Below are 18,363 nucleotides of genomic sequence, written 5' to 3'. Positions count from 1 at the left end.
CCTGAATATGCTGCAGATGTTGCTCCCAAGTATTGCTGTAAATAACGATATCATCTAGATAAGCAGCTGTGAATGTCAACCCCTGCAGTACCTGGTCCATAAGCCGTTGAAAGTTGGCTGGCGCCCCATGCAGGCCAAAGGCCAAAACCTTGAAATGGAATAATCCACATGGTGTCTTAAAGGCAGTCAGTTCTCTGGAACGCTGGGTCAATGGGATCTGCCAGTATGCCTTTGAAAGATCAATGGTGGTTAGAAATTTTGAGGTACCCAGACGATCAGTCAGGTGGAGTGGGATACGCATCAAACTTTGTCACAGAATTGAGATAACGAAAGTCTATACAAAATCTTATTGTACCGTCTTTCTTGGGGACAAGGACAACAGGGTGGCACCACTCGCTCTTTGATGGCTCGATGATTCCTAGCCTCAGCATCAGTTCCACTTCTTCCTTCAGTGCCTCTTGCAAACGCTCTGGAACCCTGTAACTCATCCTTCTCACAACGGCATCAGATTTCAACACAATGTCATGTTCAATTAAGGTAGTGAGCCCAGGATATTCGGAAAAGACTCCAGGTAAGGATATAGCTCTTACCTCCTTCTGTTGCTGTGGGGACAGGTGACTAAGGTCAACATCTCCTAGAGCAGGCTGGGGTAAGTACTGATCATCAGATTCTTCTTCTTCAAATACATGCTTCACCATCAGGCTATGAGTAGCCTTGTCAGGACGAGGCACCCATGGTTTAAGGAGGTTAATATGCAGGGTTCGTGTAGAGCGATCTTGGTCTAATCCTGCCACTTCATAAGTTGTAACTCCCAATTTCCTTCGGACTTCATACGGCCCCTGCCATTTTGCCAACAGTTTGCGTGGCTGGGTAGCATCACCAACACCTTCTGTAAGTTTTAGATCCAAACTTAAAGTGCTGGCTAATGCTAAGCGGAAGTTTTCTAAGATTGTTATTCACGCTGGCACGAATGACACCAGGCTCCGCCAGTCGGAAATCACCAAAGATACTATTAAGGAGATGTGTGAAATTGCGAAAACAATGTCAGACAATGTAATATGCTCTGGTCCCCTCCCCGCCTACCGGGGAGATGAAACACATAGTAGATTAGTGTCTCTCAATGGATGGATGTCAAAGTGGTGCCCTCAGCATAACGTAGGGTTTATAGACAATTGGAAGCATTTCTGGGGAAGACCATTCCTCCTAACCCGAGATGGCCTTCATCCGTCATCGGAAGGAAGTGCTATACTCACTAGAAATCTGATTAATAGTCTTAATTCTGATATAGTCTGACTATCCAGGGCCCAGGTCAGGAAACAGACGGATCGGCTTAACCGTCCATCTGTTAACTGCCGTGATATGTCAAGACCACTTATAACCCAGCACTTCGAGTCAATCTTACCGAAATATCAGCACATTTCAACTGTATCTGTTCCCCGAACAAATAAATACAGGGCACCGCTTGTTACATCAGGTACAAATCTGATTAATATAAAATTAGAAAACAATACATTAACAGATAAATCTCGAATGTTAAAATTCAGCCTTCTTAACATTAGATCGCTTACCAATAAAGAACCTATTGTCAATGAAATAATTACAGACCAAAACTTAGATGTACTCTGTTTAACAGAAACCTGGCTTAAAGCAGACGACTACATTAGTTTAAATGAATCCACCCCACAAGACTATTATTATAAATACGAACCTCGATTAAAGGGGAGAGGGGGTGGTGTAGCTACAATATACAACACAATTCTTAAAGTAAACCAAAAATCTGAGCTAAAATTTAAATCATTTGAAGTAATGTTGTTAAATATGGAAATAACTGATCGTAACCACAAACAGCTTTCTTTTGCCTTAGCGACAATCTATAGACCACCGGGCCACCATGCAGATTTCCTTAATGAAATAGCAGATTTCCTATCTGAGCTTGTAGTCACTGTAGATAAAGCTCTTATTGTTGGTGATTTTAAAGTCCATGTGGATAACCCAAAAGACGCATTAGGACGTGCGTTTATAGATGTTCTAAATTCTCTCAATATTAGACAAAACGTGACAGGGCCAACGCATACTCGTAAGCACACATTAGACTTAATTCTGTCACTCGGACTCAATATTAATGACGTCGAAATATCACCTCAGAGTGATGCAGTTTCTGACCATTACCTTGTGTCATACACTGTACTTCTAGATAGGATCACTCAATCCACAACATGCTACCGACTAGCCAGAACAATAATTTCCACCACTAAAGATAGCTTTATTAGCACTCTTCCAGACCTGTCCCAAATGAAACATGTAGCAGATAACTGTGACAATCTAGATATTGTAATAGAAAACCTAAACAATGTCTGTTCTAACACATTGGATGCCGTTGCTCCCATTCGAAAAAAGAGATTCAAAGAAAAACCGCCAGCTCCATGGTATGACCATCACACCGCAGCCCTTAAAAAGGCAGCTAGAAAAATGGAAAGAAATTATAGAAGCACAAAGTTAGAAGTATGGCGTGCAGCATGGAAACAGAGTGTTAAACACTACAGACAGGCTATTAAAACCGCCAGATCTACATATCTTAGCAAGCTTATAAATGAGAATCATAATAACCCTCGTTTCCTCTTTAGCACAGTTGCGAAACTGACTAGAAACAAAGAACAAACAGAAACCAATAGTAAACTTCAACACAATAGTAACGACTTCATGAACTTCTTTTCTAACAAAATTTCGGCTATTAGGGAAAACATCGTAGCTACCCAGGTAGCCACCAATCTACCCAGTAGTCTAGTTCACTTAACACTAGACTACCATACGAACATCTTGATTCATTTAAACCTACTACAATAGATGAGCTCTCTATACTAGTCACATCATCCAAATCATCGTCCTGTATATTAGACCCCGTTCCCACAAAACTACTTAAAGAAGTATTCCCTGTAGTGTCAACCCCGGTTCTAAATATCTTTAACTCATCGCTAGAAATAGGATACGTTCCAACAGCTTTCAAACTAGCAGTTATTAAACCGCTGATTAAAAAACCACAGCTTGACCAAGGAGAACTTAATAACTTTAGACCAATCTCAAATCTCCCTTTTCTTTCGAAAATATTAGAAAAGGTAGTGGCAAGCCAGTTACGCACATTCTTGACAAATAATAGTACATATGAAAAGTTCCAATCAGGATTCAGGCCCCACCATAGCACAGAGACAGCGTTGCTTAGAGTTACAAATGACCTCCTATTAACATCCGATCGTGGTGAAATCTCAATTCTTATATTACTAGACCTTAGTGCAGCCTTTGACAAAATAGATCACAGAATCTTGCTCAATAGACTAGAAAACTATGTTGGTATCAGTGGTCAGGCGCTAGCCTGTTTAGGTCATATCTAACCAATCGCTATCACTTTTATGTAAATGAGGAAGAGTCATATCACTCCCTGGTTAAATACGGTGTACTGCAGGGATCAGTTTTAGGTCCTATCCTGTTCTCGTTATACATGTTACCCCTAGGAGACATTATCAGGAAACATAACATAAGTTTTCACTGCTATGCGGATGATACCCAGCTTTACATCTCCTCGCATTCCAGCGAAACACACACGTTTTCTAAGCTAAAAGACTGCATTAGCGATGTTAGAGACTGGATGGCACATAACTTTCTTAAGCTCAACTCCAATAAGACAGAGGTACTTATTATTGAACCAAATCGCTACAAACATAATATGTCAGATTACAAATTGCACATAGATGGCTGTACTGTGGTGCCATCTTCCACGGTTAGGAACTTAGGTGTGATGTTCGACAGCAACTTATCCTTTGATAGTCATATCGCCAACGTCTGCCGCACAGCATTCTTCCATCTTAGAAACATCTCAAAAATACGCCATATACTGTCTACATCTGACGCAGAGAAGCTTATTCATGCTTTTATGACCTCTAGAATAGACTATTGTAACTCGCTACTCGGGGGATGCCATCCAAATCAGGTCAACAAGCTTCAGCTAGTTCAAAACGCTTCTGCAAGGGTACTTACTCGATCTAAGAAGTATGACCACATAAGCCCAATTCTGGCATCTTTACACTGGCTACCAGTTAAATATCGCATCCAATTTAAAATATCACTAATCACCTACAAAGCTTTAAATGGCTTAGCACCCTCATATCTTAGAGAATTACTATCAGAATACAATCCATCACGCACACTACGGTCGCAAAATTCTGGCCTATTGATTATCCCTAGACTATCAAAAGTGTCTAAAAGTGGAAGATCCTTTTCCTACTTAGCCCCTAAGCTCTGGAATGATTTACCAACCGATGTCCGAGAATCAGACACAGTCGATCATTTTAAATCTAGACTTAAAACTTTTCTCTTCAACAAAGCATTCGCATAATTTGTCTAGTAAAGGTTCTTAACTCGCAATAGTTATTTTCACGGAACAAAGCACTCACGGTCATAACACAGACCAACCAAATAAATAAATAAAAACCTTTTCTGCATGAACACTTAAAATGAATTGCATTAAATAGTTTGCCACTGAACCTGCATTAACGACGACAGTGGGGCTTCCGGCCTTAGTCAAACGGTTTGGCACGTATGGTTGGGTTGCGATTTTGGTGCTTTCGTGTGTCTTGTGAATAGTATGCCATACAGACCCGTTTGCCACTGAACCTGCATTAACGACGACAGTGGGGCCTCCAGCCTTAGTCAAACGGGTTGGTATGTATGGTTGGTTTGTGTTTTTCGCGCTTTCGTGTGTCTTGTGAATAGTATGCCATACATACCCGTTTGCCACTGAACCTGCATTAACGACGACAGTGGGGCCTCCAGCCTTAGTCAAACGGGTTGGCACGTATGGTCGGGTTGCGATTTTGGCGCTATCGTAAGTCTTATGAATAGTATGCCATACAGACCCGTTTGCCACTGAACCTGCATTAACGACGACAGTGGGGCCTCCAGCCTTAGTCAAACGGGTTGGTATGTATGGTCGGGTTGCGTTTTTCGCGCTTTCGTGTGTCTTGTGAATAGTATGCCATACAGACCCGTTTGCCACTGAACCTGCATTAACGACGACAGTGGGGCTTCCGGCCTTAGTCAAACGGGTTAGCATGTATGGTCGGGTTGCGATGTTTTTGGCGTTTTCTCCTGGTCCTGTAAATGGTATACAATATAGACCCGTTTGCCACTGAACCTGCATTAACGACGACAGTGGGGATTTAGGCCTTAGTCAAACGGGTCGTCAGGTTTCATTTTCTCTTAAAGATCGGAAGGTGACCCTTATTTACCATATATACCCTCGCATTGGGCCCCCAATTTGCTAAATCCTCAACTGTGGATAATATAATTATGCCGCAATAGTTAGTCTGTCTGGAACTAAGCTGAGTTAAACCACATCACTGTGTGACACTTCAATACATATGAACGGCCGCTACGCTAATACGATTTTGTTTTTCTCTCCCTGTCTCGTCCTCGACCCGAGGACAACGAGACAAACAGACCCAGTCCCGGTAGATGTGAAAGTCGGCACACCTCTGATCTACTGGCCGTCCTTCAACGTTATGCCCAGCTGATGCCTGACCAACGATCACCGGCAGAACCGCTTAATCTCCGCTAAATCTCCTTGTCCGTTCTCCCAAGGGTTTTTCCCTCCTAGGACTTATTTTTCCTCGGATAAAAGCCCGGGGTTTTTTTTTTTCTCCTAGGGGGTTTTTCACCCCGGGGAGGCAGCCTTTTTGGGCTTTACCTAGCTTCCTCTTCTATACGTTGCTTTAGTAATACGTGCACTTATAATATTGAGTCATAGCCGCAGCAAATTTAACTGCTCATGCTATCATGTATTTTGTTGTGCTATCTGTCGTTTTTCTGTGCTTTTCACTGCTTCTATTTATGTAAAGCTGCTTTGAAACAATTGACTTTTGTGAAAAGCGCTATATAAATAAAATTGAATTGAATTGAATTGAATTGACCAGGTTCAAAGCTTCGCTCACGGGCAGATTGATCATACCAGGTTTTCTGGCGAGTCCGAGCTTCAGCCAGATGAGACTGAGCGAGGGCAGTCATCTTTTCCAAACGCTCTGGCATCTGCACCACATAGGACACCACATCTGTCAGTGTCGCTGCTTGCAATGCAGACTTTGGATCATGTTCCCAGACCCAGACCTGGAGCTCAGGAGACAGCATTCTTAGGTATTGTTCTAGAATTATAATTTCTCCAACTTCCTCAACAGACTTAGTTTTAGGCTGCACCCACTTTCCATACAGTTCTTTTAAGCGTACATATAATTCTTTGGGACTCTCAAGGGGTTGAACATCAAGAGAACGAAATCTTTGCCTGTAAGTTTCTCGATTGACATCATATTTTCTCAATATAGCAGACTTAAGTTCCTCATAGTCAAGGGAGTCATGCATGTCCATATAAACATAAGCAGCCCTGGCCTTACCCGTCAGGAGGGGAATTAACCGGAAGGCCCAGTCCTTCTTTGTCCACCGGCAAGCTGCTGCAATCCTCTCAAAGGTGATTAGAAAATGCTCAATATCATCAGAGTCAGATAACTTCTCTAGCTTAGGCTCCTTGAATTGACACTGACCTGGATTATAAGCATCAGACATGTCCTTCGGAATGGCAGCAGATGGAGACAGTGGCCGTGCAGCAGCCCCTTCCTCATCCTCTGATCCATCCAAAGTATCCCTGGCAGACAGCATGGGAATAGGGATTGGAGTTGTGCGTGCCTGCACCTCCAGCTGCAACAGACTAAACTGATGTTGAAGAGCTTTAAACCGACGATCCTGCTGAGCATACTCATCACTTCTCTGATTTTCCAGAGCATCCATTTTTGCCATATGGGCTCTAAATAAGCCAGTCAGGACAGCAAGAGTTGGCTCTCTACCCTCAAGCTCCATATTCACATCTCTGATATCCTGTTCTCCTCCTGCCTCTGCCTGCTCTTGTAGAACTCTCTCAGATTGTGCTGTGGGAACATCCTTTAAACCTCCTTTCCGTCCTCCCCGATTCATGGCTCAGACAAAAAAAATCAGGAGGGAAGGACAAAAAAAAACACTTTTAGGAAACTATGCCCTTCTAGCTCATCCCACCGCTGCCACCACTTGTGAGGGACCGAGCAGTCAATAAAGATAGGGCAAGCCAAAAAAATAGTTTCCAAAGTATAGTTTTAATAAAGTTCAAAAAATGAAGAAAAAATAAATAAACAAATTACCTAAAGTAAGCAAATTAAATAACTAGGCCTATTAAAGAGGTCAACAGAACAAAAACTAACACAACTAGACCATGTGCAAACAATTCAATTCAATTCAATTTTATTTATATAGCGCTTTTCACAATTTGGTAATTGTTTCAAAACAGCTTTACATAATAGATGTAGTGAAAAGCACAGAAAATCGACAGATAGCATTACATAATACACGATAGCACAAGCAGCTAAATTTGCTGCGGCTATAAATCAACATTATAAGCAAACGTATTACTAATGTAACGTATAGAAGTTAAGCCCAAAAAGGCTGCCTCCCCGGGTTGAAAAACCCCCTAGGAGAAAAAAACCCCGGAATTTTAGCCGGGGAAGTAAAAAAAAGTCCTAGGAGGGAAAAACCCTTGGGAGATATATATATATACACATTGAAACGGAAGAAGATTAAGCGGAGATTAAGCGGGTTCTGCCGGTGGTCTTTGGTCAGGCATCAGCTGGACATCACGTTGAAGAACAGCCAGAAGATCAGAGGTGTGCCGACTTTCACATGTACCGGAACTGGATCTGGATCTGTTTGTCTTATTGTCCTCGGGATTGAGGACGAGACAGGGAGAGAGAAACAAAATCTTATTAGCGTAGGGGCCGTTCACATAAAAAGCAAGTGTCACACAGTAATGTGGTTTTAGTCAGCTCGGTTCCGGGCAGGCTAACTATTGCTGGTTAAGTGTATTACATATAGTTGATGATTTTAGAAACAGAAACAGAACTCGTTTGACTAAGGCCAGAGACCCCACTGCCGTCGTTAATACTAACGTACAGTGGCAAGCGGTTCTGTATGACATACTATTTTTAAGGCCAGGGGAAAAGGCCAAAAATTGCAAACCGACCATATTTGGCAATTAAGACTCAATCGACAACCAATGCAAAGTTTCAGCATATTACTAAAGAGTATTAATGACATTTACCATGTTTTGGAATGTTGAAGAAAAAAAGGTTTTAGTTTATTCATTAATTTATTTATTTATTAGGATGTACCAGCTAGCTATTGGGAAATAAGTGTATTACATATAGTTGATGATTTTAGAAACAGAACTCGTTTGACTAAGGCCAGAGGCCCCACTGCCGTCGTTAATACTAACGTACAGTGGCAAACGGTTCAAACAAACTGAACTGACCTAACAAATGACACAAAAGGGCACAATTTATACAAGTGGACTAGTCCATGTTTAACACAGAGGGGGGAAACACAACACAAGCTACAACACCACAATGGCCAGTTAAATTAGCAAAATTAATTATTTACAATCTTAATTCTTTATATCTCCCCGCAAATCATCAGGAGTTGGTATTGGCAGGCGGAACTAAAGTGCGGTTGCAGCAGCCCGTCGGACCTTAATGTGAACGGACCTCACATCGGAGCATGAGAGAAACCTCCACGACTCCAGCCATCCACGACACGGTAACTTAAACTCAAAGAAAACTATATTAACACAAATATATAGTACAGCAAACAAATTTGTGTGCACTCCAAATTGCTGCTGAAACTTATATTAAATAAACATAGTTCAACCAAATAATAACTGGAGTCTGTTTTATGAACTATAAGGTGAATGAATGCGGGTGTGTATGTGTGTGTGTGTGTGTGTGTGTGTGTGTTACCAATAACTAATGTGTGACCGCATCATGACGGGCCATCACAAATCTGGACGGCAAGGTCAGTGACTGTAACATTGAGAGTATTTTACAGTATTAAACAAACATTTATAACGATTTCATCAAGCTTCAGAAACATTTAAAAAAGAACACAAAGAATGGCCTCTCAGCTACCGTAGTTGCAACTCTTGCGTCATCACAACAGGGTGTTTAACGCATCACCGTTTCTGTTTAATAAACGTTGTGCAACGTTTTGTCTGGGCTGAACGCAGCCCCGGATTAAGCATCACAGACAGAGAAAATTATTTTAAAAAGTATATTTTATCAAATTGTATCCAGCTACCAGATCTGTGTACTATAGTGGAGTGGATAGAAGACGTTATTTGATCATATGGGTTGTAAGGGTATTTCCTCGCAAAAGGCCCTGTCCTCGCAAAATGCGCATTTCACAGCTGTCAATCATGACGTGACACCACCATTTTTATAGCATTAAATAACTAACTAAAAACAAACTTATTTTAAAAACAAACACTTGAATTTACATCAGCGTGATAAAACTACAGTAAATGACAGTATCAAGCTTAGGAAAAAAGATAGTTGAAGTGTAATTAAATTGTTTAGTTGGTCTCAAGTCTAACTGAATAACTTGGGGGAGGCGGCCCACACAGCAGGAGACTCCTATGCAGATCCGCGTTCAAGTCGCCAAACCCGCGTGACTGTCAGATTCGTTTTGGAGCAGCGCAGAGGATCAGCTCCGCCTCCGGCAGCGCGGTAAATTCTACTGTCAAACAGCGGATCCTGAACGGACCCATATCGGATCCTTTAGTCCGCATGCCTTTACTGAACGGTTAAACGATGCACACCTGTCAATCGAGATTTTCTTGCTGGGACACGGTTCAGCTGAACCCTCTTTTGAGAAAGTATTGATTTATTGATATAATTGTGCCAGTAAACATTGTTTTTTAATCATACTAATGATTGGAATGACGTTGATATTAGGAAAACTTTAGCATGTTCACTCGTGGATAATGGTTTAGCCCTAGCTGTGCATTATTAAGTTTACATGTTGGCAATTTTGGTGTAGTGTATCTGCCATCTTCTTTATAATGAAAATTAATCTTTGGCAATTTACTCATTGTTTGACTCGGAGACTCACGGTCACACTGCAAGATGTGACCTAATCAGTGACTAAATGAATGCAGGTGTCAGTCAGTGACTAAAGGCAGGTGTCAGTCAAAGCGACTGTGTGGTTGGTAAAGACAATCTTCTCGTCTGTTACTTTGAGCGGCTGTTAACAGGGTGATTTAACCAGAGCTGTGTAACAAATTCCATTTACAGTTTTGGGTAACTAGTACTTTTAAAGTGATTTTTAAGGATACATTTACTCAAGTACATTTCTAGTGAAAAAACTGTACTTTTACTTCATTCGGTGGTGTTATTATGATAAGCATATGACTTTGGATGCTACATACCAATATCTGTCTGTTTGATTACAGGTGCTGTGTTCAACCTGGCAACAGATCGGGCAACAAGGAGACGTGTAATGGGAGAAATTATTAAATAATAAAAAACATTTTTGTTGAACAACTTGTCTTTCTCCAGTTATTCATTGTCAGATGTTTTAGCTGTGCATAGTGCAGCATTTCATTGAAGTTGTAGCCTAATAGATCAAGTATTTTATGTTTGCATTGACCTGGGCCTATAAAGCACTAAATTAGGTTTTGACCACAAAAATAATATTTTTAAACAAAAACAGAATATGCTATAACTGTCCATAAATGTAAATGGCAATTTTATATTTCCATTGAGTAGTAATTATTTTGTACATTAAATTGATATATTTTAGTGAAACTTTTCTGTTATACCTATTTACAATATTGTTAGGTTAAAAATACAAGACAATGCAGATTTTAGGTTCTATATTGCTGCAGTGGCCAGGTCTAGTGATAGTTTTGGTTTTATCCTTTAGTTTAGTTTATCCTATTTTATCCTACAGTAAGAAGGGATTTTGAATTTGAAAGTGAGATGAACGGGTCCAAAACGGACCCGGTCCTGATAGCAATAAGCTTTGGAGCGGATTCGTAACGGAACCGCTCCGGAGTCAGTAGCTCCGGTCTGCATCCGTTGCGGATCCGTCCTTATTTCAGACTTTAAATGAGTCAGTTGCGGGTCCGCGGCGGATATATGAATGAATTTGCGCCACGGATGCGGAGCGTATGCAGCCCGAGGCCACGGCGGGTCCGCGATCCGCCTTCATTGCGGATCCGTCACTGCGCGCAAGTGGACGCCAACACGGGTCCGTTTCGCGGGTTGTTCCGGAAGCCGCGATACCCCCGCGACTGATCCACCACGGAGTCCTTTTGCTGTGTGGGGGGGTTTATGACCTATACTGGGACCAGTCCCTGGGGGGCGATCGAGATGTTTTGGCTTCACTTTTCAGGGCTTGTGCGGCACACTTATGCCATTGCTGCGTCCGAAACCACCTACTTCATACTATATAGTACGCGAAATGCAGTAGGCGAGGCGAGTAGTATGTCAGAATACATAGTATTCGAAAAACAGTATGCGAAAAGTACCTGGATGACCTACTACTTCCGGTTAGATTTTGCAGTGTGCATACGATGGTCACTTCACTATCCCATGATGCCCCTGGAGAGGAGTTATCCAACGAAGAAGAAGAGGCATGCCGCTGTTTTCGCATTGGAATGACATGACGTGATGACGACGTATGTCACGTGATGTAGCAACATGGGGGATGTAGTACGTCCAAATCTCATTTATACTACCAGGATTCATACTATACAGTACCTACTGTTTTAACGGCATGTAAGTAGGTACTTCATCTTATTCAGTACCTACTATACAGTATGCGGTTTCGGACGCAGCCCATGACTGTTTCCATCTTCCATCATCTCGCTTTCTAATTGGACATTGTTTCATTTCACGTGATAATCTCAAGACAAGCACGTGTTTTTCCTCAGGGTTCCCCCACACATCAGGATTTCTGATCGATTCGTGATCAGGGAGGCTCTGACGTTCTTCCGATCAGGTTCGGACACTCTTAACACACCTCACACCAAGGGAAAATCTGATAAGATAATCTGTCGAAGCATCAAGATAAACGGGACATAGCTAGGATTGTCAGAAGGGGGGGGGAAATGACCCAAACCAACCAGATTATCTTCTGGTGTGTACCCAGCATAACGCACTGTTCACCACAAGAAAATATGTTAAGATAGATTGGTGCAAACACAAAGACAATCGGGACTCTACCTAGGATTGTTGTAAGGGGGAAGATCTCCTCAAATTTAGCCCGAATATCTTTTGGTGTATACCCAGATTTCATTTCATTTATTATACAGGAAAGAATAAAAAGTAACACCAAGATACAATTTAAATGGGTTTAAAAACTGGTTTCCAGCAGGTTCCTGTTCTGCAGAACATAAAACAGTAAAGCACAACTCATAACATATAAAAACACATTTTTAAACTACACAAATACAAGGACTATAAACATCAATGCTTAAGACACACTAAATGAAACTAGTATCCACTTGTTTTTTATCATCACACTCTTAGCACAAAAGTCGTCTTCTCTTGCAAATGTCTTAACACTTTGTCAAAAATGTTACCACAAATCTTATTGAAAGACCCCAAACTCTATTGAATTCACTGTGTTGAACAAAAGGAAAACATCTATTCACAGTTGATGGAAAGTACTTGCATAATTATGAATATCTAATGCACCTGTGGAAACTCATTTGCACAACTCTGCAATCAGCAATCAGTCCTCATCCATCCATAAAAGATGCCACCTCTGTGTTGCCACTGGCAAGAATGGATCAAAGACACAAAAGGCACAGAAGGAGATTAAAGCCCTATTCGGACGGATTGGATTTATGGGGGTAGATTGTGTAATGTAATTTTACAACAGAACGTCTATAACAGCGGTTCCCAACTTTTTTCACTTTTGGGCCCCCGAGTTGCCCACAACAATATTTGAAGGCCCCCCACTCATTTAATTTTTTCAACATAAAATTAAATAGAACTTGGAATGACTAGACAGATGTATATTCGCTACTGAAATGGCCAAAAAAAGAAACATCATATATTTTTCTTGGTTTATCTTATTTCACAGTTTTTCTTGATTGCTTTGACCTGGTTAAAGAAATTAGGATCCACTCAGCTTTTATCCTCATTATCTCAGCAGAGCAGAAGACACTTTGCAAATGTGTTAACTCTTTTTTGTTAGAATGACACATTTTCCCCACTCTTTTGCAAATCAGTTAAAACTATGGTCTACGATTTCAAAGATTGTTTATTATTAATAACCTTGTTTAGATGCTGGTTATGGTTCTACAGTAAAATCCTAACAATATGAAGAGAAAAAAGAATGAAAAAAAATCCATTCACTCTTTTGGGTGTACAGCGGCAGAGAACTTGACCAATGTAAGCTGTCCGGCCGGACAGCTTACATTGGTCGACTGCTCTCATCCAATCCCCACTCCACTTGAAACTCCACCTTGCGCTCGTGTCTCCACCCCGCCCGCGACATGAAATTTCTGACAGTTTATGGTAGCTAGCAAAGTAGCAACAGCTCACAAATGGAGAAAAAACAAACAGACTGCAGCAAGCGGCCCCTGCTTGGAAGAAAGAGAAAGTCTGTAGAAGAAAGAGCAAAGATATAAACAGAGACTCAAACGCCGGACTCAAAGTCGAATTAATATAGGGTCCGCCATTGACCGTTGGAGGAAGCTTCAGGGAGATATGGGACTGAAAACCGATGTTGACACGGCTGACTTTTTGTTGAGCAGGTACGCATTTATTTATACTTTTATGGTGTGCGGTGTTACGTAAATATCTTAATATCAGTCTGAAAATATGCTCATGGCAGACTTTTTGTTGAGCAGATACGCATTTATTTATACTTTTTTGGTGTGAGGTGTTACGTAAATATCTTCAGTCTGACAACATGCTCATGCTGCCGGTCGGCATTGGAATGTTAGCCGTTTAGCATCGCGTATCACGGGTCAAAGTAATTATATTTATTAAAGTGCTTGAATTTCAATAGGCCTTGCGGGTTTCTGTTCGAGCCGATCGGAATTTGAACAAGATGCGCTGTGTGCTGCTATAACAATTACTCAAAACCTTAGCAATACTAACTAATAATTATTGTGCAATTAATGTGTGCTGGGTTGCACTTTTGACCAGGGTAAACGAGGCTCATGAGGGGAAACATATGCCAAACGTTGTTGTGAAAGTAAATAATGTCGATCATTCATAATTGTAAGTGTTCATTCCTTCAAGGCTTTATGTGTTTAATGCTCTGTAAATCTCTGTTCCGATGTTTACTACCGGTGATCACAGCTTGACTGAGTGATGTTGTTCATGTCGTTTCCCAGTGGGAGGGATCAGGTAGCACAGAGGGGCGGGATGAGTTTTTTAAAATGAGTTTTCTCAGGCTTTCTCGGCCAATTTTCAACATCGTAGACTACAGCTTTAACACGGATGTCATTCAAGCAGTCCAAACTCCATTGTTTTAGCTAGGGTAACCAAACAGAAACCATCTATTCCTAACTATTAGAAACTACCTAGATCAGTATAAAATCACTTTAGCATCTGTTTGACACTTCTTCACACAAATCTTCAAATAGCAATCAGTCTGCAGGCCTTAAAAAATGGTGCCACCTCTGTGTTTGACAGCATGGATGGAGGAGGTCTAAGGCGTTCCACCACTCTCACCTTGTCAATGAGTGGTTTGGGCTACACCCTCGTATGATAATTCTGTTTCTCCCAGCATGTTCACCACTTTTGAATCCCATAGAGGAGTTCTTCAGTGCTTGAAGGTGGAAGGTTTATGATCACCATACCTATGAGCAGATGCGCTTGCTGAATGCAATGACTGCTGCCGCCCAAGAAAAAGATGCAGAGGAATGTCAAGGTTGGATAAAGCATGCAAGAAGATTTTTCCCTAGGTGCATTGCAAAGGTAGTATTGAATGTGATGTAGATGAGGCCATGTGGCCCATCGTCAAGATAGAAGAGACTGGGTATCAATAGTGGCTATGTCTTGTACTCCAATAGATTTTACTGTATTTTGGTTTAGATCAGTGTTTCCCAATCCTGGTCCTCGGGCACCCCCTCCCAGAAAGTTTTAGATGTCTCCTTATTTAACACACCTGATTTAACTCATCAGCCTCCTTCCAAAATGGTAAGCATGTGTCCCTAACAAGCTGAGTTAAATTCCTAAAGCTTGTTAGGGACACATGTTTACCATTTTGGAAGGAGGCTGATGAGTCGAATCAGGTGTTTTAAATAAGGAGACATCTAAAACTTTCTGGGAGGGCGTGCCCTAGGACCAGAATTGGGAAACACTGGTTTAGATGTATTCTCTGTAATGTTTACAGCAGTGTTCTTTAACCCTGGTCCTCAAGGACCCCCTTCCAAAAAGTTTTAGATGTCTCCTTATTTAAAACACCTGAAACTCATCAGCCTCCTTCCAGAATATCTCCCTAACAAGCTTATGAGTTAAATCAGGTGTGTTAATTAAGGAGACATTAAAAAAATTCTGGTAGGGGGTCCTCGAGGACCAGGGTTGAAGAACACTGATTTACAGTATTTCATTTTTCAGACATGGTTTTAAAAAAAATGAATGCCATGAAATCAATAAAAATGCATCAAAGCATTTCTTATTCTGGATCCAATTCTTGGCAAAATTTGACACAGCCTATATAGAAAGACAACAAATGGCATTGGCAATAGGCGACATGGAGAGGCAAAGGTGCCCTGATTCGAGTATTTTGTATTTTGTTGTCCACTGTGTAATGATTGACTGAAAGAGCTCATATACTTGTGTGTAAGTTGTGTTGTTTGAAGGAAAAAAATTTTCTTTTGTTGCATATTTTAAATGTTTTGGGATGATTAGAGTCTTTTGCAATCATAATGTGTCATTATGTTTAGTTCTGTGTGTTAACTGTTTTGAAAATGTGGAGTTTGAGTTGACGGCTGCATCAAAGCAATCAAGAAAAACTGTAATGCTTTGTTCAATTTGTAATAATTTTAAGTCATCTTGAGGCCCCCTTGAAAATCTGCTGAGGACCCCCCGTGGGCCCCGACCCCCTGGTTGGGAAACACTGGTTCATAATATTAATGGTCAATTCGCACAGGATTAAACAATCTTGATAAAAGATTCAGAAGTGCGAGGGGTAACATTATGCAGCTCGTTACCTCTCTCGTCATCATGTGCACATTACCTTGCCTCCTGATATCACATGTGCAAACAATATGACACAGATGATAAAAACTCGAAACATTGGGTTTTATTCACTAATAATTGCGTACATTTTTCGTATTTATACTCTCATGAAAACGTTCCGCTAATTTACAACACATGCATAAGCCCATGAGTTTGTTCTTATACTTGTTCTTACGTTAGTGAATTTGGAGTATTCTACATGAGCGGCCGCATGCACAAGGTTGGTAATTTGCATAACATGCGCCTAAACCAGCTCCATATAAGGGTTTTCCGCCATGCAGGTCCACAGACAATTTGTCATAGTAGAAAAAGAGCTCGAAAAGAAATCCATGATCATATTTATTATCTGTAAAGTTCCGTTTTGCTTTGGATTTTTTATTTGGGGGGGGGGTTGTTGTCTACCGACCAGAGAAAAATTAAAGAAGTATTCGATGCGTTAAAGGGATAGTTCACCGTTCGTGGACCCCGTTTACTTCCATAGTATTCTTTTATCCTACTATGGAAGTGAATGGGGTCCACGAACGGTTTGGTAACAAACATTTCTCAAAATAGCTTCCTTTATGTTCATCAGAACAAATACATTTATACAGGTTTGTAACAACATGAGAGTGAGTAAATGATAACAGAATTTTCATTTTTGGGTGAACTATCCCTTTAACAAATATGAAATTTAATGATTTGTTAGTGAAAGCATCCATACGCACATCTTACGCACAAATTTGTGCGTATACATTCTTAGTGAATGAGACCTATTCAGTTTGGGGAGAACGTCAGTTTCAGAAACGTTGTGCCTTTGTGCATGTAGAATGTAGCATTTCATATAACGTTGGCTCTGAGACAAGAGAAGAGAAGAGGGGAAGATGAAGGGAAGACGAGAAAGTGTTAATTTATTAAAAAGTACAGCTGGCTTTCCAAAGATGAGGACTCTTGGTGAAACAACCTAATGTCTTGCCAACGTTTCCCCAGAGCGGTTTTTTACAAGCAGGTTTTTAACTAAAGGACACCTATCAGAGGATGGTTTCGATCCATCGACCTCTGGGTTATAGGCCCAGCACGCTTCCGCTGCGCCACTCTGCTGAAGCGCACCCCAGATGGGACGCGAACCCACAATCCCTGGCTTAGGAGGCCAGTGCCTTATCCATTAGGCCACTGGGGCATGCGGTCACGATCGTGGACCGTGTTCTGTTGGACCGTATTCTGTTGGACCATCAACAAACACAGACATGCTACAATGGATTACATTAAATGTTGGGAGAACAGAGAACTGACATGACTTTGGACACAGTTCATCTGTTTTGGCCTGCACCCGACGTGTCAGAATGGCCAAGCGGTCTAAGGCGCCAGACTCAAGGATGTTTGAACCTTCACAGTTTGTGAGGTTTCTGGTCTCCCAATGGAGGGGTGGGTTCAAATCCCACTTCTGATAGAAGGTTTTTGGCGAGGCATTAAAACTATCATCGTTTCTTCTTCTGGATGCCTTGGTGCAAATCTCCTTTACAACAAGTTTTCAATTAAGCGATGCACTAAATGTAAGCACTGTCATCAATTGGAATATCTGAAAGGGACAATTTCAAACTTTCTCCTAGGAACAAATCTCATTTCAAACAACACGCTCTGAATACATTTTTTCATTAACATCACTTGAGCAATGGGTGGATCTGAATGTGCCAATTTCAGACTCTCTCTACTAGAAATGTGGGGCCTCATTTACAAAATGCTGCGTAGAAAACGTCCTAAATTTGATCTTACGATCATTTCTCAAAAGCGCGCACGTGTGATTCATAAAACGAATGTACCCATAGAAAACACGAGTACGCCTCACTTTCAGGCGTGAAATTTAGAAAACGTAAATGAGCTTGAAATTGAGCGCAGCTGAACAGCTGCAGAATTTTAATCGATGCCCAATTAATGCCATTGACATATAAAAGAGCGCCTGTCGATGTTTAAATCGTTTTAGAGCAGCAAAAAATGGCTTATAATTCCAAAAACCTACAGCAATCGGACAAGGAAAAGCGCGTGCGCCTGCTCAGACCATGACGTGGCGCTAGGCACTTTTCCACGTCAAAGACAGTTTAAATAAATATGGACTTTGCCGTGGATTCTGGGGACGCACACTTTACGAACAAATCTTTGCGTACGCGTGCTTTATAACTGAGGCTCCAGGTCTCTTGGATAAGCTTGTAATTAGGAAAAAAGTACAGCTGGGATTCCAAAGATGAGGACTCATGTTGAAACGACCTAATGTCTTGCCAACGTTTTC

At 41.2% G+C, this 18,363-nt stretch overlaps 2 non-coding genes across 2 annotated transcripts; one reads left to right on the top strand and one right to left on the bottom strand.

Annotated features, from left to right (window-relative positions):
• Nucleotides 1–17,186: 17,186 nt before the first annotated feature.
• Nucleotides 17,187–17,259, bottom strand: trnar-ccu (transfer RNA arginine (anticodon CCU)). The gene has a single exon. It is a non-coding gene; the product is annotated as a tRNA-Arg (tRNA).
• A 157-nt stretch (nt 17,260–17,416) lies between these two features.
• On the top strand, nt 17,417–17,529 carry trnal-caa (transfer RNA leucine (anticodon CAA)). The gene is made up of 2 exons: nt 17,417–17,454; nt 17,484–17,529. It is a non-coding gene; the product is annotated as a tRNA-Leu (tRNA).
• The last annotated feature ends 834 nt before the right edge of the window (nt 17,530–18,363 follow it).

This window comes from Paramisgurnus dabryanus, chromosome 6 (genome assembly GCF_030506205.2).
Source record: "Paramisgurnus dabryanus chromosome 6, PD_genome_1.1, whole genome shotgun sequence".
In the NCBI taxonomy this organism is placed as follows: domain Eukaryota; kingdom Metazoa; phylum Chordata; class Actinopteri; order Cypriniformes; family Cobitidae; genus Paramisgurnus; species Paramisgurnus dabryanus.
The sequence above is the reverse complement of the archived record's forward strand: the minus strand, read 5'-3'. Positions and strand labels throughout refer to the sequence as shown.